Source organism: Strigops habroptila, chromosome 4 (genome assembly GCF_004027225.2).
Source record: "Strigops habroptila isolate Jane chromosome 4, bStrHab1.2.pri, whole genome shotgun sequence".
NCBI lineage: Eukaryota > Metazoa > Chordata > Aves > Psittaciformes > Psittacidae > Strigops > Strigops habroptila.
This window is the reverse complement of record NC_046358.1, coordinates 43185044-43209505: the sequence shown is the minus strand read 5'-3', so window position 1 is coordinate 43209505 and position 24462 is coordinate 43185044. Positions and strand designations below refer to the sequence as shown.

The 24462-nt window shown below is 34.8% G+C and overlaps 1 protein-coding gene across 1 annotated transcript in view; it reads left to right on the top strand.

The window, feature by feature from the left end:
- The window catches only part of DPH6 (diphthamine biosynthesis 6), a 203501-nt gene that overhangs the window by 7551 nt on the left and 171488 nt on the right, over window positions 1–24462 (top strand). The window lies entirely within an intron of this gene.

Below are 24462 nucleotides of genomic sequence, written 5' to 3'. Positions count from 1 at the left end.
CATTGACTCCAGAGGTTTTACACAAAGTTTAAGTTCATGTGCTATGTCTATTCCAGGTAATTGTGTTGATGTCTGTAGTGCACAGTACTAAAACAATATAGTGTTGTGAAAATCATATTAATTGCTCTTTAAAAAAAAGGAAGTAAATCCATGTTTAGTTATATTGATCAAACTAATAGACTACGTTCTGAAACTTCAGCTGAAGTTATTTTTAGTCTTCTATTAGGTATTGAACACTTTCTCACCCCCTTTCCTCCATTGAAATGAGAATTGAGATTCATGAACCTAAAAGCTTCAGGCTTATTCTTTGTTCAGTTTTAAAAAATGATTAACTTGCAGATAAGACCTAAGAATGTGATTTGAGTGCAGAATGCTTTCTGAACCATGGTGGAGTCAAATGTTACATCTTGTAAACATTTTTGACAGGGAAATCATGTTTCTCTAAAGTAAAATCAAGATCGTACACCTGGGGTGGAGTATGAGACTATGAAGTAGGAGAACGGTGCATACAGGCTATATGGCTTCAAGCTGTGCCAGGGGAGGTTTAGATTGGGTATTAGGGAAAAATTCTTCACTGAAAGGGTTGTCAAGTATTGGAACAGGCTTCCTCGGGAAGTGGTTGTGTCGCAATCCCTGGAGGTATTTAAAAGGTGTGTAGAGGTGGCACTTACGGACATGGTTTAGTGGTGGTGGCAGTGTTAGGTTAAAGGTTGGACTCGATCTTATGGGTCTTTTCCAACCTAAATGATTCTGTGATTCTATGATTATACTTTAGAGTGCATTACAGAGGTTTTAAATGGAATGTGTATATCCTGCAATACAGGAATTGAAAGAAATATGGTACAGCAGTTTTAAATTATCTTTGAACTATGATAGTATTAGAAATTAGAAGGACCAGTACATACTGTCTCTTAAAGCTGCATACGAACAGCTTTCTGCCGCTGAGTAAGATAATAAATTACTGATCAATTTAATTAAAAATGGGCAGATTAGTGGCAATTAAGATGATACTTCCTTTTCGATTCTTGCTGTCTTTGGAGAAATGGATGCCTGACATAAATTAATCCTAATGTTAAATCTTGACAAATTCTGCTTTGGAAGTTTGTACATGATAATTATAACTATAGTCAAAAGAGATGTTATCAAGCTGTCTGGAACTAAATAACTACTTCTTTCCTGTATAGCAATAATAATTGTACTGGATGGTATTTTAAAGATATAAATATTAACAGTATACTGCTTTTATATTAGAGTTTGGATAACCATGTCTTTACAATCAAACCTATCTATGAAATTCTGGTGCAAAAGTTTCAGTAGAAGTCTTGCATATTCTGATGCAAAATTATCAGGGGTATATAAAGTAAAGCAGCTGTAAGTATTTTTTTTTTTTTTTTTTTTCTTTTTTAGTTTTAAAGAAAAGATATGAAAATTTTTGCTTTGTGTGTTAACGGTAACTTTGAAAGCTTTCTATTTTCATTTTTTCGTTTTATAACTGCAGTTTTGTGGCTTTACTATGTAAATTCTAATCACTGAGGATTTTGCTTTAGGAATTTTTTTCCCCCAGATGTTAGTAGTTTTAAACAGAGAACTGGATTTGCGTTCTGTTGAAGGGAAGGGAATTCTGCAGAAGCCTTGTTAAAACGCATCCTTGAGTGCACGTAATTTCAAAACACTGTTCAAACTAACATAGTTCTTTTTTTCTTTCAAATGGTTTGGGCCCAAGAATACAGGAAAGATGTGTCTAGATCAAAATTACATAGTGTGCCTCACTTTCTGTTTGTAAAGAATGCTTGTATTGCAAGTTCTTCCTTATTAAAAAATTAAAACAAACCACATTTGAAAAACTAGTATGAATTCAAAAGTATTTGGTGTTTTTTAAGAACAATGTTACGAGAACAAGATTTCCAAAAAGTTAAATATTCCTCTGCAGGGCTAGGAAACCCAGGACAACAGACGTCTACTAGTCTGTGACACTCAGAAAGTGGTATTGACTGCGAGTGACTGTAAACCTGCTAATTTTATTATCACAAACCCAGATGATTGATAGATATGAAGGAAATTTATTTTTATTTTTGATTTGCCTAATGCCCTGCTTTAGATTCTGTATTTAGTGTACACTGTGCAACATATCGGAGTACTTACATGATGTCTAAATGTATTTTACTGTGCAGTCCTCACCCGGTAGTAGAATATTTACTTTGAGAAATGTAAATCCTGAACTCTATGGAATAATTTAATCTACTCTCCATGTTATTGAATAGGCATTACAGACACTCTGATTTGTCCATGTTTGTTGCTTTGTGTATTGGAGATTTTTTCCAGCAAAGCATGTAAGCACTACTTAATCATCTGGATTATCCTTCAGGGTCTTACCAGGAAATGTGTGGGAAAGCTGTGTTTCCCTTCAATGGTTGGAAAGACTGGTGCATGGAGGTGTTTTTATGAAACTTTCCTACAACATGCTTCTCAATATAGGCATATTTAACTGCTTTCTCTCCTTTTCAATGTATATATGATCATGTCCAAACAGTACATAGATGTTTCATGAAATCACATACAGAAGTGGTGTTAGATGGGTTGGATTTTGGATTGTTTTCTGTATCTCATGGAACTACGTCTAAACTTTTGTTAGGGCAGCGATTGTAGCAGGTTCCAGCCTATACAGACTAATGCAGGATAATTTATTTCAGTTCTGGGTGTCAGTAGACAGTTCTGTCCGCTTCCAGGTTTCTTGCCTTATCTCCTCTGCTCTGTGAAGGCTTTTCCTTTATTTGGTAAGTTACCACTGCTGGAGTAATTTGTAGAATTCTTGAACTTGATAGAAATGATGGAACGTTGGTGTGCGTAGGTTGTTTGTTTTTTTTTTTTTTTTTGTTGTGTGGTTTTTTTGGATTACTATTTGAAATTTGGTTCTATTTCTAGTTTCGTTGTAATATCTCCCTGTACTTACTATAAAGCATGCAAGCTGATTTTCAGTGAATATTCAGTTTTAACATGTTATTTCTGTCAGTTCTTTTTGTGGTGCACTTCCTGGGTTCAGAACCTGCAGGCTTACAAAACACCAGAGTATACTTGAATATACTGGATCTCAGGACTGAAGGATTATTAATTATGATATAATCTATTGATTATTACATGAAAAATAAGAATTGATGTTGAATATATTGGATGTATGAGACATTTGAATAATCACAGCTTTTGCTTGTAGCGCTGTTTCATTTTTTCAGTAACGTGGAAGGGGAGAGAAAGAAAATATATTTTCTAAAATATCGTCACATTTTGGAGCAGTGATCTTGTAACTCAGTTGCGTTCTGAAGCAGTGATCTTGTAACTTAATCAGTCTCTAAGAATAAGTAATATTTTTTTTGTTACAGCAACAAAGAACTTATAGCGTGACTCCTGTATTTAATAATTATTCTTTAAGGACAGGATCGTGATTTTTGAGATGGACCCAGACTTATGTTTACTGAAGACAGGAAGTCTTCAGTTCTCCTGTGTGAGAGTTAAAATGACAATAGCTGTGTGATTTTAGATGTTATTTAAGATGTTATCATGCCTGAGACAAAGTACTTTGGCTGTGCAGGCTCAGGTGGAATTGAGGTGACTTAGGTACTATCATTATTTGGTGAAACTCCCCAAGACTTGGAGTTCTTCAGGAAACAGTTCAGGGTTTGAGGTAAATGGGTGAAATACAAGGTTATTCTGTGACCTTTGGATAGGGGTTAATTCCCTCACAGAAGATAAAACTTTCAGTTCCTCATTATTGCTAGCAGTCTTCCTTTCACCCTGCTCCAGAATTTAGCTGCTGTGGCCCATAGGTAAGCTTAGTCCTTGCATTCAATCTGTAAACTAACTTGGTGTAGCTTTTGCACAGCCAAATGTCTAGAAGCTTCCATCGGGAAAAATACATGAATAAATGTAATGCAGTATTCTACTGCAGGCATTGCTTGACTGTCTTCATTGTTATAAAATGCATTTGAAAGAAACAATGAAATATTTGGAAATAGTCATTTAGCTTTGTGTGTCCCTTTTAATCAGCTCTTGGTAGTTCCTGTGAATTCAGTGGTAGTATTTATATGACAAAGACTAATAGCATACGCTTAACTTGTACTAATAATGCTTGCAGATTTTCTTAGGAGTCTTAAAGATCCAAATATTATTAGTTATGGAATCCTGATTGACTTCAATAATCTGTAATCTGAGGACATCAGCATGCCATTCATCAAACGATGTTCACACTTGAAGAAAATCTAGTATTTTCCCTATTGTGATTTGAATTACTTGTAGACGTATAGACAAATTCCCTCAAAGGTATATTTTTCAACATTTTTGAAAAAGATTTAATTGTAGGGAGAGGAATTTGTCTTTATGCTGAATTTCCAAAATAATCACTCCTCAGGTTTTTTTACCCTATATTTTAAGATTATTGCAAATCAAGAATACTGGACCTTTGGTATTTTGATAGATAAAGTTTGTATATAATTCAGCATTTGAAATACAAAATTAAAACACAGCAAGTGAAATTACAACATCAGTATTGAAAAAACGTCCTAAAACCTCTTCAGTGCCCAGTGGGAGGGAACAGTGGTAGATAAAACAATAGTATTTATTTTTTGGGCCCTCTACTACTCCTGTTGATTAGATGAACATTTGGAGACCATATTTCTTGGCACATTTCTTTTTGCCTTTAGACATGAAAGTTAAATGTGAGCTTTTAGAAATTGTATGGAATGACTACCTACACTGACAAATAAATAACCCTTCTGCTTCATAAAGGAAGGCTTTTTTGAGACATTATTTGCTGTAGTTTATAATGTGGCATAGACTAGGTTTCTCTACCTTTTATAATGACTAGATTTTTATCTGGGAGAATTTGAATTGTCCCTTTGGATTCATGACATTCAAAATTATTTTTTGTTACTTTTTTCTTTTAATTAATTCTGGAGTGAAGCTCTGTACCTTCCTCCAGCTAGGGGATGACCATTGTCATCAGCACTGAGTAAGAGTGGGAATTAAGAGAAGAGGGTAAGAAGTAATTGCATAGTTGGCAGTGCTTTAGAGCAGTGTAAAAATAATTCTGTATCTTGTGCCATTCACAAGACAGGGTCTGTTTAGGGGCTTTTTGGGTGGGGTGTTTTTTTTTTTGTTTTTTTTTTTTTTTAGTTTGAATTTTAAAATGAGATGGGAACAAGGAAATTTTTTAATCAACAGGATGCCCGTCATTCTCTATGTCTCATCTGAACTGTTCACGAAGGGTCAATCTTTTTTTTTCCCAGAAGGGGATCTTGAGCGACATCTTTGAGGTAATTTCTTACCGTGAGAAATTTAGAGCTTTATGTAAACAAAAAGTCACTGTATTTCTCCCTGTTAGGTGTGTGGAGTTGTTTTCACTCACCCTCGGTCTTGTGTTAATATCGAAAAAGAGACAGTCAGGCTGGTGGTGAAAGATGGTAAGCAAGCCTGAGGGCTTGTTCTGGTCAGCTTTAAACCTCTGATTGCCAGGTTTTCCTAATTTCCCATTTCCAGGGCATCTTTAGTGTGACCTTGCCTGCTGAATATGATGTTCTGGGGTGCAAGATTCTCACATGCATTTGGAAATGGGCAGCCAGGCATTGTTTACAGGACGCCAAATGAACCGTGCACTCGCAGCAAGTTTGATAAACACACATTTCCTCCTTTTATCAGTGAGATTGCAGAATGTGAAGTATGAGTTTCCAGTTTTACTCATTCCCTTCAAACCGTTTCCTGTTTAAAAAACTGAATCCCACTAATTGGATGATGATACATCCTTAGATTTTTGTTTTGCCTTTTTGTTATTATTGTTTTGAATTCAACTTACTGGTCACTGATGCTTTATTTCAGTGCCTACCTTGACCAGGTTTGGCAGACTTTCAGATAAAAGCTTTCCATTTGTTCAGCACAGAGAGGTTCATCCCTATCAATGTAAAGTGAATGCTAATTAACAGTAATGACTTCTAATCACTTTGCTTTTATACTCCTTTAGGAGCACTGCTATTATCCAAAGTAGTTAAGTGAAATGCTTGTATATGAATCAACAATGCTGTATTTATTCTCACAGCTATTGCTCATAATCAAGCTTTGAATAAATTACGATAGTAAAATTAGTTTTAATGTGCTGTATTGCATGGGGAGAAAGGAACCTCAAATATCTTGTTAAATATCTTGAATATTTAGAGAATTATCTCTTAACATTTTGGCATTCAGTATTGTAGTTCAATGGAAAAATACATTAAGATGTTTAAGCCAATTTTGTAAATGTTATCAAAACTTTTTTCGTGGTTTGAATTTTATTTCAGTGACATGCATAGACTCAACAGCCTCAGTAACATCCCATTTGGATCCAATTGCATGACTGTAGGAATGAATTACAACATTCTGAGTTAAAATGCAGTTAAGTTTTACATAGAACATGTATCTTGACAACTTCACCTGTTTTGGCCTAGTGTCACAGTGTGTAGTTAATAGTTTAATATGTATTTCTTTTATTGATACTGTGTATCTAAGAGTTTTGTTTACATGCATGCAACCTGCCTGCCTGCACTCATATACACTTCAAAGGAGTATAAAACTAGTGAAATTTTATCAATACCTGGAAACAATATAATAAAATGAAACTTTATTTTATCAAAACTAGACTGCTAGAAACAATACCAATAAAAACCAAGAGCTAAACAGACTACTAGATGGGCAGTATATTCAGCAATTTTAAAATAATTCTGATTCAGAAACAGAATTGGGCTAAAAATGGGATTTTTATGAATTTGAAATTTAGTGAACTTTTCCACTTAACATTGCACATACAGGGCCTATGTGAAAGTCGAAGATGGAAAAACCTGGATGAAACCCATTTCTGACATGCATGTTAATGTCTGTATTTATCTTCTATTAACAAGTTGCTTGAAACACAGGGAATTCCAAGTCTCTGTGTCTGTGAAGGAACTGGGGTCTTGCTTGGTACATACACTTGTGTTGCCTGGTTTTGCATTAAAAAAAAAAGGGGGGGAGGGGATTTTCATTTTCTGTAGCAGTTTTCACATAGTACCTCTGTCTTTGCATGCTTAGAGACACAGTTTCTTCACAGTTACCATCACAGTTCTTATGCATGTGGATGTGAGTATCCACAGGCACCGTCTGTGATTTGATTTTGTTTTGCTCGTTCACTCACATAGCTGTAGACAATTTTCTGGTACATCTTTTGTTTGCTTGAGCATCTTCTCTGTTAACATTTATTCTTTGATTTATTATGAAGTTATTGCCTACCTTAATTTGAAAATACCTTCCATGTCTCCTTTTCTCTTAAAATGTGAATTTCAGTCAGTGTTCATAAAGTGCTATGGGTTTGTTTTTTCGGTTTGGGTGGATTTTTTTGTTTTGTTTTGGTTTTTTTTCTGTAGTACTGTAAAACATGCTGCTTGTAGGTTTTGCCACCACATTGATGAAAAAGAGCAACACATTTCTTCTCTACAGTTTCATTTAAAGGGATGGTAGTATCCATATCTTATTTCAGTATTTTTATTTCTTGCTTGGCCTCTTCATGCTTTTTAAAGCTTTTTTTAAAGCATTTTTAAAAATGAAAAATACAAAAAATTTTTTATTCTGTGCTGAGGTAAATGGCTGCTTTATATTATTCACACTCATAAAGCAGTGGTAATATATGTTTTTAAAATAGTGTTTAATGGGGTTAGTTTTAATAAAATACAATTAAGGACAGGCAAGCTTTCATATAAACGAACAGTAAAATAAAAATACTTGTGAAGACAAATTTGGTATCTCTGATGCTCATTCTTCATGTAAAAATAATTTTGTTTTCTTACACAATTACTGAGTTATTTAAGCTGACTTATTTACCACGTTTCCCTTCGATATGAATGTCATATATATAGCAATTGCATAGTTACATTATTTTCAGCTAGATACTCTTAGTGTTTCTGATCAGTATGCTTAATGGTAATTCTGGAAAGACTGGGATTTCATTTGGTTTATATTGCACCAGTGTTTACCATTCAAAATAGAAATGATTGATTTGTAACTGTCATTATAAAAAGGAATAAAATGAAACTGGCCTTTTACACTGTAAGAGGGTACAGTATGGAGATATTCTTTCTGTTGATAAATTCTGCCTGTGGAAGAATTGCATAACAGTCATCACTCATTTTCATATTGATTATAAGTGAGACTCTGGTAATAGGTTGCTGTTTGCAAAGGATAAGGTGGCACCATGATTAGTTACCTTTTCCATGGAAAGTACTACAAAGGAAAATGCCAAATGTGTGCACTGCAGTATTCCTATCAGCCTGACAGTCTGTTATGTGAACTTCTTTTCAGTCCATTTTCCTTCAGAAATACAGCTTCAGTCTTTTTGCCTTATTATTGTTTTAGGTTTAGTGCATTTGCATGCTCTCCTAACTCCGGATTCTTTCTTCAGTTATTTATTTTCCTGACAGTCTTCTGTTCTTGGGCCCTGTCACCATTGTAAGTCTTGAAAACTGATACAACAGTGCCCTCTAGTTTCTCCGTACATGGTTACTACCTGCAGCTGGCTTTGAGCATTCAGGTGAAGAACAGGATGTTTAGATTTATTTTTAGCTCAAACAAAAGCCCTTTTTTTTTAAGGAAACATTTTTATTTTTCACTAACTGCTTTACATGCAAGAAAGGGAACAAAAAAGACTGTTCTGAACGATCTTTTAGGTGTATAAGCTCTCGTCATTATCTAGGAAAATCTGAAATTTTATCAGACATTCAGGACAATCATTAAAATTGGATGGGATTTTCTGAGTTGTGTAAGCTATCCTGAAGTTGTTCTTTGAAGCAGAGCTTCAAAACTAAAATTATTTTAAACTTGCTTCCTTTGTGCTCGCTGCTTCTCCTAAACCAGGTCTTGCATGATCTGCCAGAGACTGCAAAGACATGCTCACCAGCAGAACACCTAAGCTTTATTAATGATGTTGTTTTAATTCACACAGTGACTGAAGTAATTGTTGTTCATTAGCATTAATTTGTCTCCAAAACTCATTTACAATTTAGATTTCTCTTTTACCTCATTATAGCTTAATATGCAAATAACTTTTTATTCTGTGTTTTCTGCAGAAGTTGTTGGACAGGTTCAGTATTGAGCAGACATGTTCCCCACATTCACATACATGCACATTCACACTGCCACTTAAATATTATAAACTGCAATAAGAAAGCATGGCCTTTTAAAAAGTAAATGCTTTAACTACAATTGGTTTCTTCTGTAACAGAATCATAAAAGTCACCCTGTGAAAAGTTAAATGGCTTTATTTTATGGTGGGGAGTGTTAATGTATGTGTAAAACACACTTTTAATGCACTTCTCTGAAATGAAAATCATAAGTCATTGCAGTAAATTATAGTTAATGATGTAACCATTGACGCCTATTCAAAACATTCCTGTATCTCTAGTGATTTGTGTAAAACACATGACTGCCCACATGCCTTAGTTCGTTTGGAACAGTAGATGGATAAATGCACCAGCTTTCTACCATAAAATGGTCTTTGGAAGTGATAAGAATTTTGGTGGAGTAAATAGTACATCACAAACCACTTCTTGCAGTATTTAGATCTAGTAATAGATGATGGTGAAGACAAATTTAAAATTAAATTAGAAAGTGAGATGCTTCAGGAGTGTAGTGTGCAGCAGCTTTGATTTTCCTCTGCCTGTTTTATAGGTAATGTCTAGCCTCTAGTCATATGACATCTTTACTTTTTACCACGGGATTTTATATACTGAAATGTTGCTGGAAGAAGCAACTATTATGGCATAATGTGCACTGGTTAATACAGAAAATACTGTGTGTGTACTATTCCATTAACATAAACCAATTATGTAAGTTAAAAAGGTGAACCATGTGTTTTAAGTAAAGCAACTATTACTCTACTGGCAAAAAAGTAATGTTGGATTTGGTCAAAATGACTTCTAAATTTAACTTAAACTCTGAGTCAAGGTTCTTCTTGCACTGATTGCATAAGTATTGTTGATCTTAAATATTGGGATGGGGTTAGGGGTGTTTAATTTTTGTCCATGAGCTTCTTCATGCATGTGAGGCTTTTTATGGTAAAACAATTATACGCAGATATATATATTTTTTTTTTCTCCTATAACATGGCCAAAACATGGATTGTTATAATTTTTTAAGTGATCTTCAAAGTTTACTTCATGAAGAAAGGATAGAAACTGAATATCAGAAAATAGAGGTGATACAAATTTACTTGGTTAACAGTTATCTATGCTGTAGCACTACTTATAAGAAGAAAAATGAATATTGCAGTCTACGATGGAACATTATTTGACACAACAAAATAAATTTAGAATTTTTTCACAGGATACTTCTATCAATTTGGGGGTTTTTTTTTGACCCTGGGGCAGTCTTTATGATTAAGTTTTAAGACTTCTGTTTTTTAGGATATTCATTTAAAGACATTTTTTTTTTTTCTTCTAATTTGAAGACATTCTGTTTTTCTATACAACTTGATCATATGAAAGAGAATCTTTGACAGCATAATATTTTAAAAGAAGAAATTGGTATTTAGGTTTTACTTGGTTTCTTGGTGGCCTGGCTGTTTTTAGAACTGTAGGAAGTGTAGGTAATACTCTCCAAAAGACTGTGAAGTGCCAGTAGATACTGAAGAGTTAGGGACTAAAGCCAAATGAATCTGTTTGTTCTGTGTTCTTTAGGCACCTCATTTTGCCATCTTCTGTGTTATGTTTTATTGTTTGGGTTTTTGGTGGTTTTGATTTTTTTTTATAATCCAAACCAGTGATACCATTCTTGGCTTTCTTCAGCTTTTCTGTTCCCTGGCCAGTGTACCAGCAAAAAAGAAAGGTTAATGTGTATAGATGCATAATATTTTATAGAACTTGAGTTTAACCTGTTAATGTTTGTGGTTTGACACAGCTAGATGATTACTGTTTTATAATTGCTGGGATTAATTTATTTGTCTTTCCTGTTCATGTAGTCATGTTTCATTCAGCTACAGTTTTGTTTATAAAGTCCAGTAATTCTTTTTTCTTTCGCATTCCTTAACTTTCATTAGACTTCTACAGGTTTTTAATAGTTTTGATGTTTTTGTGCTACAATAACCCTTTTTGCCACCTTCATGATTATCCTTATCCTTTGGAGACAAGTCGTGTGGTGTTAGGGAAAGTACATCAGTCATTATTTGTTACCCACTTGTCATTGTGACTTATTCATTGCTTACATCACCATTCTCAAAAGTATTGCTTTAGAGAAATGGTGAACAGTGCTGTGAAGGAAAGATCAATAAATGCTTTCAAAGGAAGATTTACCCTAAGACTTAGATCTTATTTTTAATACTAAATCCATGCTATTAGTTACGAGATGGTTTTAATATTTTGACATCAAATACCCTGTTTCTCAAAATGGAAAGATGCTATTGTGTAACTAACTTTTTGTGGAACAGCATGACTTCAGCAGTTAAGTTGCATAATGTCTAATTTTCCAGTTTTCAACATTCAGTGGCTTTTCCTGCATGCTTATCTTCTGAGCTGAAAATACATTTTTTTCCCTAAGAAAAAATGATAAATCATTTATATAATAAACAACCCGAAAAACTTTCTTTGAATTTTAGTGATACTGTTATGTGTAACTGCAGCAAGAGGAGAGCACTTATTTGAAGTCATCAGTTGGAAAAAAAACCCAAACCCAAAACTCTGCTTTTCCTCATGCCTATTTAAATTGTTTTGAGAGCTTAATGACCAATGCTGTCTTTCCAGACGATCCAATTTCATGTGATATGGTGATTATTGACACCTTTTTAAAGGTGGTTACTCCAGAAAACTATTTGAATATGTAATAATAAATTTATTGTATTGCAAATTTAGGCACCTGAGAATTTGAAAATGGCAAATGCATACTTTCTGCTCTCCTTCGCATTATCTTGTACTTCAAATAAACTAGAAAAGCAGATTGTAATCATAATACATTAAAGATTCTATCACTAAAACCACTGGAAGGAAAGGTTCAAAACAAAAAAGTTGCATGGGTGTGTGATATACCTATGTTTTTTATTTCTTTATTCTGAAATGTTAATTTTTTCCAATATTTTTGAAGTAAAGATTAAAAAAAGGATGTGTGCACACATGCACGCTTTGGACCAGGCACATGAGGAAGCTGGGAATGTAGAGTCTCCTTTGCAGTGGAAACTTCTGCAACATGAAATGAAGGACTACCTCATCTAGTTGGCAGTCTGCTGCTATGTCATAGGTAGGAAGCAGGTTTCATGAGCTAGATTTTTGTGTTCATGAGGTGATTGGGGGTTTCATTGGGAATTTTTGTTCAGTTGATTCATTTGTTCTTTTACCTTATATTTGTTGCTCCATTAGTTGGTCGGTATTCTTAGTGCTGTGTTATTATCAGCTGTTCTCAATATGGTTATATCGGTATCATTCCAGCCTTGGAATATTCACGTTCTCCGTAATTATTTTGCCAGGCTGTCAGAATTTTGGCTGACAGAATATTCCTGAGAGATAGAAACTAAAGAGAGGGTTTGCCATGTTATGTAATACACTTATAGTGTATTATAGAATATGAAGGACTCTTTCCTTGGCCATTACTGTGGTAGAAATGCAAAATAATATAGTTATGTATTCTCAAAGATACACTTAGCTTTCCCCAGTGTTAGAGCGTACATTAGGCAGTGTCATGAACTGTATGTTAGTAGACTATTAGAGTAGCCCACTCTATTATTTCTTTTTTCTGTGTCAGTAGTTAACCAACTTCAAACTTAAGCATGAAGTCAAATTTGCAAAAACATAAGAAGTCTTCCAGGTATCAGACTTTCTGTATTTTGATTAAAGCAAATATCATGATAAAATAAATACATTCTTAAATCTATAAGGAATTCAAAAGCAGGAGGATCCTTGCTTCTAAGCTTGCTATCAGTTAGTGGTCTGGCATGCTGGTTTGTAGCAAGTGTTATTCAACTCCTTCTAGTTCCTGGGAATTTTCCTTTCCATCACTTCTGAAGTCTGTCAGAATTTTTTCCCTGCTCCACTTAGCAATCTGTGAGCATGCATTTGTGATATACTTAGAGGATAGCACAATTGCAGGCTTTTGTGACTGTGTATAACGTATCTTTAAATGTATAACTTTTTTTTTTTTTCCCTTGGATTTTTTTTTTTTTTTTTTCCCCTTAATGTTTACTCATGACTAGGATGGGAATGGAAGAGCGAAAATAAATGTTTGGAGGTTTTTCTTTTTTAAAATAAAACTCCATACTTTGGAGGATAGGTATTTGAATTTATAAAATGTGTGTTTGTAAAATACCTTAACTGAAGAAAGGAGGTGTAAACTATGTTTAAGTGATTTATGCTAAGATTACGTAAAGTTTTTCCTCACCCTGCTTTCCATTCTCTCCTTCAGCTAACTTGCAGTTTTTTGGTAAGATGGCAGTCAGGTTTTCAGTTTTTACACACACATTATGCTTTTGGTTACGTTTGTTTAAGATGTGTATATACATAAACTTCCACTGAAGAGCTGAGACTTTCCTATATAGAAGTTTTTCTCAAAATTTATCATTAGCTTGTCTTGATTTCTTTTGGTTGGAAAGGAGTACCATTCAGTTTCCCCTTCAAACTGAAAGCACATGGAATACATCCACATTTAGTTTTCTCCCCAAGCGTTTTGTTATTTCTTCCTTGTTCAGAAAACTAGAATGAAAGTTTTCACTTCTTTAATTAGGCAATTATGTCTTTATTATGCAAGGGTTATCCTAATGCTTAGCTTCTTATTTCAGCAAAGTGTAGAACTCATCCTTCTGTTTGGTTACTTCTTGGTATGTTTCAGTAGCTGGCATGTTCGACAGAATGTTGTGCTGTTCTCATTATGTACCTTTAAAACATAGAAAGTATATTCAACCTAATTAGTTAATTGTGTCTTATTAACAACTCTTGACTGAGATGATGCTGGCCAGTCTCACATAATTTTGGTACTTCAAATGAAGATGGGTTTGGGATCCGTGACCTCTTCTTTCCAAGCATACAGTCACGGTGCAAGTGTATAATACGATATATGCATTGTGAACAGGAGACACTGTTTTAACACATTGGGACCACAAAAGCTCCTCAGTTTAAAACCTGACATCTGTCAATAAAACAGTAGCAGTTCAGGTTGAAAGCCAGTTACAAGTATTTCTCTTCTGTTAAATGAGACAAAAGTATTTGTGGGAAGGCCACGCTTACTCTCTAACAGGTAAGAAAGCTCAATAGTGGGTAGCCCGTTGTGCAAATTTCTGCTCTGAGAACTAGAAGGGGACTGAAACCACTGAATGTGAATAGCCCTGAACTTCACCATCTGTAAACATCTGTAATGTCCTTGTCTGTATCTGACTGAGTTTTGTTTTTTTTTTTTTAATCTGTCTTTTTGTGTCACACAGTTTGTGTTGGACTGGACTCAGAAACTGTTCCTTGGCTGCTAGATTCTTTGAACAAAATATTTCTGCTCATAAAAAAAAGCTGTTTTCCTTTCCCTCTTATCTTGTTACTACAGTCCACAATCACTTATGCCAAGGGCACAGGTCATAAATACATATTAGCAATTTTAGACATCTCAGTCCTCTGAAACTTAAATTTCTGCATTAAATAAAAAAAAAAAGCCCCATAGTAAATAATTGTAGTACCTTGATTAGAGAAGCAGCATCTGCCTGAGAACCTGCAGTATATAATCAATGCATATGCCTTTCAACAATAAAGCATTCTGAAGATTTTATTTTTTTTAAGATTATGTAACAAACAATTTGAGAATCTGGTTCAAGCAATAATGTCTTCTAAATTTGAATAATCAGTTTGTTCTTAATCTTGGAGAATACCATAACAATCTGCCTGCAGTTGAGGAGTGAGGAGGGATAACAGAAGATACTCATTCTCCTTTCTGTGATGCAGTTACCTGTTGGCAATACCAGAAACCTACAGTTCAGCTTGCTTTGATACATATTTTTAAAAATGTGGAATATGGATGGTAAAGAAAATGCTGTTGGCTTTAAGCGGAGAAGGTACAAAAGGGATCTTTGATGCTCTATATAAGTGTTTTTATCTTTCTTGATATCAATTTCATATTAAAACAGCATATACAGTAATAATACCTTTCAACAAAGTACTGTTTGGATTGTACTGCAAGTCTAAACTAACGTTTTGCACTTTTTTAAATCTCATGTTAAAAAAAGGAGAAAAGAGCTGACCAGAGTAACAATGGTCAAGTGTATAATTTACCTTTAATGCATTTTCTCTCTCTCTCCATTTTTTCTTTTTTTCTTTTTTTTGGTGTTTTTTTTTTTTTTTTTTTTTTTTGGTAAGAGAGGCATAGTAGGTATACCTTAATCTTTCCTTCCTTCTTGCTTAGTAACTTGCCCCTACTTTGCGCATTCTTCTTTGCCTTCGGTTTTTGGTTTTTTTCCCCCCTATATTTTCTTTTTAATCATTATTCCATTACAGAAAAATCCCCTGAAAGTTTTACTTTGCTATGTATTCTTTTGATTTTTCTTTTTCTGTGCTGAATTTTTCTAGGTTTATTTTTTATTTGGTGCATTATCATCTGTCTTTCCTTTCTGTTTCTTCCATTTTTCTCCTAAAAATCTTATGTTTCATCCTCAAGGCAGATCCTCAAGCTGCCCTTTCTTTCTGCTACCAAAATTCTCTCTATCTTAGAGTAGCAAGCATCCTTCCTCTGCATGTGGTCTTGTTAGCCCAGGTTGGGGCAGTGTTGATTGTATATATTGTATTGGCATTTCCTGAAGGGTTTCCACTTACAGCTTTAGCTGAATTTAGGTTAAGTTAGATTTTACATAAATTTGATGTTTTAGGACCTGGTTCATACTTATCTTGTTGCTGCTATAAGGAATATCATATTTTATTTCAGAAGAATTAAGCCTGTTTAAAATGGGAAAGTTGCATCAGATTTGCCTAGAATACTTGTTCAAGGATAGATGGTTTCAAATGTCAATTTTCAATGCAAAACATTAAGGCAGTTTTCAGGGTTTTGCCAACCATTTCTGTAGAAAGTATCGTACTAGGGCCTTGTTGTGAAGCTGATTTGCAGTCAACTGACTGAAATACAGAATCTCCCATTCTGTAGGAACAAGATTTCTAGAGGTTTTTCGTGAGAATGTGGAGGAAAACTAGATACTGAAGTTTCCTGTGAGACAAATAAAAGCAGAAAAATTGGTTGAGGTTTCTTTTTTGGGTTGTTGTTTGTTTTTTATTTCTGTCTTCCTGATCTTGAACAGTGGGGCTCTTCTGAGGCAGTAGCTTTGGGTGTGTTCTACTAGTTTCTCAGGATCCCATCTGCAGCCTGACCATGTTGTTAGGCTGGGGCCGAACAGATTGGGAAAGCCTGTTTTGAAAGCCTGTGGGAGATGGGTGGCAAAAATGCAGTGACGAATTGCACATTTTAGAATTCTTCTCGCATTTATTCTCAAGTGTTTACATCAGAACTTTTTCCATTTTCTTACTAATAAGAGATTGTCTTACCTTTGTATAACCTTGTGACACCACTGTTTGCATAACGTCAGTTGTAATAGAGTATGCATTTGTTACTAGACCAGGAAGGCAGTGGATCAGGCATAAACTACGCTAAGCTAAGAACCTGTCCACTGTTGGAGTAATCAAAAGGAAGAGGGCTTTCCTTCCTGTGCACAAAAAGACTGCTGGAGGAGACAAAGTGTTCTGTTCCCTGCTCTCATGGAAGACAGTGCCACTGGTTCCCTGAGAGGCTGGGAGTGTTAATCCCTGGCCAGGCTTGCCACTGTCCATAAAGTAGAGCCAGGATACTCTTGTACCAGGAGTCATGGGGGAGCCTTTAGTTGCCTCATCAGTTTGTAGAGGAATCAGCTTTTGTTGGGTAAAGCCTGATGATGGTAAGGACAGGAGATGAAGGTAAGCCCTTTCCAAATACCTGAATAACAAGCATGTTGAAGTACTCTCTTAAAAAAACCCAAACCCACTCCATTTTAGAGGCTTGTGAGATTTGCTTCCACCTCCCACCCCCCCCACCCCCCACCTTTTTCTGGGGGTTATCTACAGTTTCTCTGAATCTGCCTGAATGAGGTAGAGGACATTGCCTATTGCTGATAATTTCTTCAGTAAACTGCTCAGAGTAGGAAGTCTTTATGATGGGAATTTGATACCTTAAAAATACTGCATTTTAATGGACAGGTAAGACAATTAAGCTCTCAGCTAGCACATAAAGCAGAACAATATAGATGAGAATGCTATCTAGTGTTTGCAACTGTCTTACAGCTTAATCTTTAGCTATTGGACTCAGTCAGGAAAAAATTATATTTTGTGGCCTCTGCTGTTCCAGATAATTAGATTGCAGAATGATCCCTTTCTGACCTGGAATATTTAAAAATATTTGTAATAAAAGCAGTAAAGAAAGTAGGAATTCTGCTGAGTGCTTGTTGAGAACGCACCTTTTCCAGAATCGCACAAAATTTTAAAGTGTAGTATTTATTCAGTAGTGTAAATTTTACTAGGAACAAAATAATACACCATCGAAAGGTATTGAAAGAAAAAGGCAGGGACATCTCATGCTATACATTATTGAAGTTTGGTTTACTTAAAGTACTTTTTAATTTCATTTCTATGCAAGAGGATAGAAGGCTGCATCAAATAGATTAAAAAAACCCAAACAAAACAAACCCCAAACAACAAAAAGAAACTAAACAAAATTCAGTTATATCAGTTAGTGGTTGCCTACATTTCAGTTTGTATAGATTTCCCTTAAAGTAAAATTCAGACTGAGTTTCAAAGTTTCAGCAGAAGTTGCAAAGTATTTCTAAGCTGTCATTGTTCCAGGCATGTAACTTCATGCAAGTCAAGTCATTAGGAGTTGGAGCATTTGTTTGATTTTCTGGTTATACTTGGAAGTGAACATAATTTAAAAGCAGTAGACACATCACTTTGATTTAGTTTGCTGAACTCTTTTATAATGGATTAATATCTATTTATATTTTATTTTCCAGGGTGCATGTAGTGGTTACAGTATTAACCACCATGTCTAACTATGTCTAGTTTTATACTTTGTAATTGTCTTTTTGGGGTTTGTTTCCTTGTTCATCAGGGATAATTGCTGTATCTGCTATCTTTGAAAAATTGTCTTAAGCACCTATTTAATCTTTCTAATTGGCCACTTACAAAAAATCTTTTAAACAGGGTAGTTAGATGAATCTATGGATGAGAATCCTCTCTTAATGGAAAACGGATTTTTATTAGTACTGTTTTACCTGCTGAGCTTTGATTTGTGCAATTGTGCATAATACTAAATACAAAATCAGCTCAAATTTATCTTCTTTAGCCTTTAGAATGCATCTCATAAAGTGAGGTTCCGGGGGGGGGGGGGAGGGGAGGGAGTGGGTGGTGGTTGCAATGCTCTTCCAAACCATCAACTTTTACCAACTTGCTAAGCTTCTCTTCTGCCATTGAAAATAAGGAATTTTTGATTAGGCAATGACGAATAAGTTTGTCCATGTTTGAGTGTAGTTGCTTTCAGATTTGCCTGAGAGGATTAACATAATTTAGCCTTCATTTCTAGAATTAAGTACTACAAAATATCGAGACTGTTTTAAAAATGAATTCTCTTTTCCCATGTAGCTTTTAAAGACCCCAGTGATGCAGAATAGAGGTTGTTTAACTGAACAGCAGGTAAAGGCAGAGAATAAGAAAATGTAGCAGTGAATTTGCATATTATGAAAGAATAATGATAAAATTACTAATATAGTCAGATAAGTTAACTGCTGTGCCGTTGATATTATAGTTTATGGTAGCACTCTGCAGGGAAAGGAAGGAGAAGAGAGTGGTTGTGTTGTTCACATTCTGCTTTTTATTCATTCCTGATGAAGAACTGTAAATATTAGCTCTAATGATGAAGTCATATGTATTGTAACAGACATAGCACTGATTTCACAATGACTTTTCAAGTATTGACATACCACTGGTTATTCAATTTGATTAGTGTTCTCCGTTAATGAACACAGTCTTCCATTAGAGAGACAGATCTAGTAGTCACTGCAATTGATGACGTCTTCCAAATTTCATCCCATAATTCACATGCAGCATGGATTGCAGTGATTACTTAGCACATTCAAAGAAGCCTATTTTTTTTATTTTATGGTAATACTGTTATTTTCAATAAAGCATCCAGTACCCAAGTAATTTGAACACTATTCCTGCTGTTTTATTGTATTGTAATATAAACATAAATGCAGTGTTAAAAGCTATACCAATGGTGTCAGACTCCTTAAGGACTTGAGAAAACTGTCATAATTTCTAAAATAACTGATAATCGTTTGTGGGTCAAAAAGAGCAACATGCTGTATTGCTTAGCTTTCTGCTTTCTTTTTCTCAAGGTTTGTCTGAGATTTAATTTTATGTGAAGTACACAAAACACTGTCAGTGAACCATTATCACTTTGTAAAAGCTGTTTAGAATATGGTCTGGCACAAAATGTGCAGAAAATTAAAAAAGAATACACCCAACTTTTTGCATAAAGCTGAGTTGTATATATTATTTGAAATTGTGGCCAAGAGCAGTATATGTGAATGCGACTGTATCTTGATATTTGCAAAATAAGCCTAGAGCTACTAACTTATCTTTTAAAATTTCAAATTATATACATGAATATATATGTATAGAATTAAATAGGAAAAAAAGAAAGAATACATGTCATGTGTGCGGTTTTGTGTGTATACATGTATGTGTGTGTGCATATACACATAGTTCTTTACAGTTCTGAGGGGGTTTTTTTTGTCCTATCCATTTCACAATATTTCCATTTAAATGCATACTTTGATTTTTCTTCTGGGACTAGGTGGAATGCCTTTCCATTACACTACTAAAAGAATAATCCACTTTAACACAATATTTCTCCCTAAAGGGATGGTCCTTTCTAGTCATATGATATTATTTTGCACAGAATGACATTAACATTCATGATGTAGTGATTTTATCTTGATTCAAAAGATGTTTTGTTCTGGTACTAAAAAGATTAAGGAGTGTCTTTTGTATCCTGCTGCTAAAAAATACCTCAAAATCAAGGAAACCTGAAAACCTCCCAAACCCAAGGCCAGCTGCATCTTTTTTGTTAAAGATGAGGTATTAGTAAAATTCAGAGTACAAAATTTAGAGGGGATAAAAATGCATGGCATGGGGGGGGGGGGGGAGAGAGAAAATATTCCAAGAGAAGTAAATTGGAAATCAAATAATCCTTTGAATTTGAAGTATGAACACATTTGTATACCAATGTATCTTTCAGAAAGATGCACTTAAAAGTATATATTAGTGTTTCTACTGATGTGATTCCTTGGCATTTAAAACAAGAAAATTTTAGTATGCAGTCCTCATCTCTTGTTTTCAGTATGTATCAAACTGGTTTGTATTAGGAATTAGTTAGAAAAATATTGATGAGCTGAACAGAGTTTTAAGAAACAAAATGCATGATGTTTAATGCTAGTATATAATATAAGAGAGATCTTGGAATATATTCTCACATTAAGCATGTTATTAATCATTCTTTTGTATAGTGTATGAGCATGTAGTTTTAACTACACTTGGTTCGTATTTTGAACTATATTAATGGTAGGTTTAATGTTCAACAGTTTTATTTAAAGGCAGATTTTATCTCTGTTGGTGCTGGATGGGTTGGCTATTGTGGAAAGAAAATTTAAGTAATTGAAACTGCCAGATCCTGACAATCATAAATAAATGTTTAATTTTATATGTTTGCATTTGATCATTATAGGCACATGGTTCAGGTGGAGTGCTTTGAACATAGCAGGCTTCCTTCGGCGACTTACCTCAAATTACAAAAGGCCTCTGATGGGTGACTGTTCTTTGTAAATTGCTAGTGTAAGACCTCAAGGTAGTTGCATTGACTACAGCTGCACAGCTTATATGAGATAAGTTGCTCAGATACCTGTTTTCATAACTGAAGACTTAGATCTGTCTGTTATATATTTGTCGTACGAAATTGGAACTATTACTATTGAAATTACATTCTTTATTCATTTTTGCATGAATTATTTTAAAAGTATATTTTAAAATGTATTTCTGTGATTGTGATTTAGAGCATATGAAAGAAAAAGGGGTTTTTTTGCAAACTCTACTGCACGTACAGTCCATATCTTACAAAATAAAAAAATCAATATTTTTCAATAAAGTATTGTTGTTGTGGTGAATGAAAGATAAGCCACCCTTAAACAGCTATTGCTTTTCTCATTCTAGTTCATTACATAATGACCTTGTGCGTGTTAGAGACTTTCTTTATAAGCACATTTACTTGGCTGTATACCAAAACCGCAATGAAGTTCTCATTAGTTTTCCATCAGTGAGAACAAATCAGATAGTCCAGCATTAGTACTGTATTTCTTCTTGTTGTACTGCTTAGCAATTGGGTCTGGCCAGATTTCTGGCAGGTTGTTGGTTGGGGTTTTTTTTGTTTTGTTTTGTTTTAAATCAAAAAAGCCCAGTGTGAGATACAGGCAGCATTTTATGCAGTTGTATTTATAAGTGCCTGAGGAATACAGAATCATTATATTGCTTCCTAGTAGGGTCACATTTGCACCTTTTTGTCACAGTCTTTGTGTTCATGGCAGGATTTTCCACAACTGGAAAACTATTTGTTAATGATTGGACAGAAGTGCATGCTAATTTTAAATTACACATCAGAATTTTGCTTTAGCAAATGGTGCATTTATTTTTTTCTGTGTCTGAGACTTGCTACAGATACAATTTTTCATTCTAAGTTATATGGAATGTAACTATTATACCTGTGTTATAGAAGTAATGCAAACATTCTACTGTGAACTGATGCTATGCTATATGATTTCATTGTTTTCCTTTGATAGACAACTACAATATAGCTTAATATGTATTTTCCATGAATTGAATTGATTTTTTTGGATAAACTTAAACAAAAATAGACTGGTTTTGAAGCATTAGATACCCTTTAGTTCTAAGTCAGCTCCATCACTGATAATTTTGATTCTCTTAAAATTACTTATTTGTTGTTGTTGTAAACCTCGATTAATTAGTACACCCTTTTCAGTGCTGCTGCTGCTGATTATCCACAGAAGTGTGATTTGACAGCCAGCGTGTTGCACTCTGGAGTCTTGCATCCTGACACTGTTGCCCTTTTGTGTGCGATCTGTGTGACAGAGACTGGGAACTCTCCCTGTTCCAAGGCTCCAGCAATAAAATCAGTCTGGATTGAATTGGTTTCTGGTCCTTCTAGAATTGCATTTGCACTCTTCCAGTAAAATGACTGCATTCTTCATCTGTTTGAGCTCTATCATGTATGCAGGCCAAATCAGTCTGCTCTCTTCAGGACTTTTCAGACTACTTAGTCTACGTCCGTTTTATAAAAAAAAAAATTATTAAAAAAAATTTATTAAAAAGCATTTAATGAAGTGGCAGTCATGTGGCTGTTGCTGAATGTCGTGGTTTAAGCCCAGCCAGTAACTCAGAACCACGCAGCTGCTCACTCACCCCTTCTTCCCACTCCCCACTCCTGGACAGATGGGGAGGAGAATCGGAAGAATGTAACTCCCACGGGTTGAGATAAGAGCAGTCCAGTAACTAAGGTATAATACAAAACCTATACTGCTACCACCAATAATAATAATGATAAGGGAAATGACAAGGGGAGAGAATACAATTGGTCACCACCTGCCACTCACATACCTAGCCTGACCCGAGCAGTGATCTGGGTCTTCTGGGTAACTCCCCCCAGTTTATATACTGGGCATCATGTGCTGTGGTATGGAATACCCCTTTGGCTAGTTTGGGTCAGGTGTCCTGTCTCCGCTTCCTCACGGCTTCCTCTCCTCCCTGGCAGAGCATGAGACTGAGAAAGTCCTTGGTCGGAGTAAACATTACTTAGCAACAATTAAAAACATTTAATTGTGTTATCAGCGTTGTTCTCAGGCTAAATTCAAAAGCACAGCACTGCACCAGCTACTAAGAAGGAGAAAAATGACTGCTACTGCTGAACCCAGGACACTGAAGAATTCCACACCTTGAGTAATGGATACACGTCAGTTCAATCATTGTGGGAGACTGTGTTTGAACTAATGTGTATCTGTTGTTATTTTCTTCCTTTTTTCTTGCATTCAGGAATGCTACGTCTTGTCCAGTCAGAGACCTATAAAAATTGTTTGATATTACAGAGGTAGAATGCTTTCCTGGTATTGATGCTTACATCAGAGTACTTAGTAGTCTGCCAGTTAGTGTGAGAGAGGGCAGTTTTCATTTTTCTTTCATTAAAATAAAGTGAAAGCCCTTAATATGAGTGCTGTTAAAAGGGTGTTTTGAAACTTGGACCAGACTGGGAGCTTTAGAGACTTCTTTCAGAAATTAAAGAAGTTCCAATCTAGTTATACATACCTGTAGCTGGAAGGACTGATGCCAGAGAACTGTGTCATAAGTTGTTCCCTCCCTAAAGATCTGAAATACAGTCAGGTTCTGCTCCGTAAAGTCTTGTTTACTGTTGTATACAATATACAAGTATATAGTATACTTTGAGTATAAGGTATAAAATGGTAATGTGGACCTCTATACCAAGTGTAACATGTCTAACATGCTTTTACTAAGGGAATATTGTGTTACTTGTTTGGGGTTTATTTTTAGTTCCTTACTTGTATTAAAAGTTTGTATTTTTAATTGATTATAATTATTAGGGTCTAAATACCTAATGTAGAAATTATTTTATTGCAAATGGGAGAATGATATCCTTAAGAACATATTGTTAAGCTGTCATTCTGCCAAGTTACTGTATCTAAACAAAGGTAGACATAGACGACTTTAAAAGATTTGTGACTTTATGTGGCTAGAGTAGCTGAAGCATCTGTGTTCATTCAGCATATATATTTGGAACTGAGATTACATAGAAAAATACTTGTTTCTGTTATGATAACAAAAATGAGAAGAACCCTTGATTCTTGCCGCTAAGCGGTCCAGTGAAGAGGAAGATTTGATTCTTCATGTAAACTTCCTAAAGCTTGTCAGAGAACATATTTTGATATTGTTTTGGAATGTTTCTCTTAAGACTTGGAATTGTTGCTATCATTTTAGTAATGCTAGGTGACCTTGTCTTCCCCCCCCCCTTTTTTCTTTTTTTTTTTTTTTTTTTTTTTTTCCTAAATACAGTGATGGAAAAATAATCCAAACAAAGACACTTTATAAAAGAATAAAACCTGGAAATCATAGTGTGGCATTTTGTGCTTCATTGCAGTCTGGGGAAAACTTTGTTGAAAGTTGCAATATTTTCATCAATGAGAGTAAATGATGTCATAGATGAGCATAAAATAACGGTGTTTTCACAAAGCATATGCAGAATTTTCTTTTTTGCTCAAGGTGTTTAAATCCTCAATTCTTACTATGAAAAGTGCGGTGCATATTCTAGAGTTTTGCA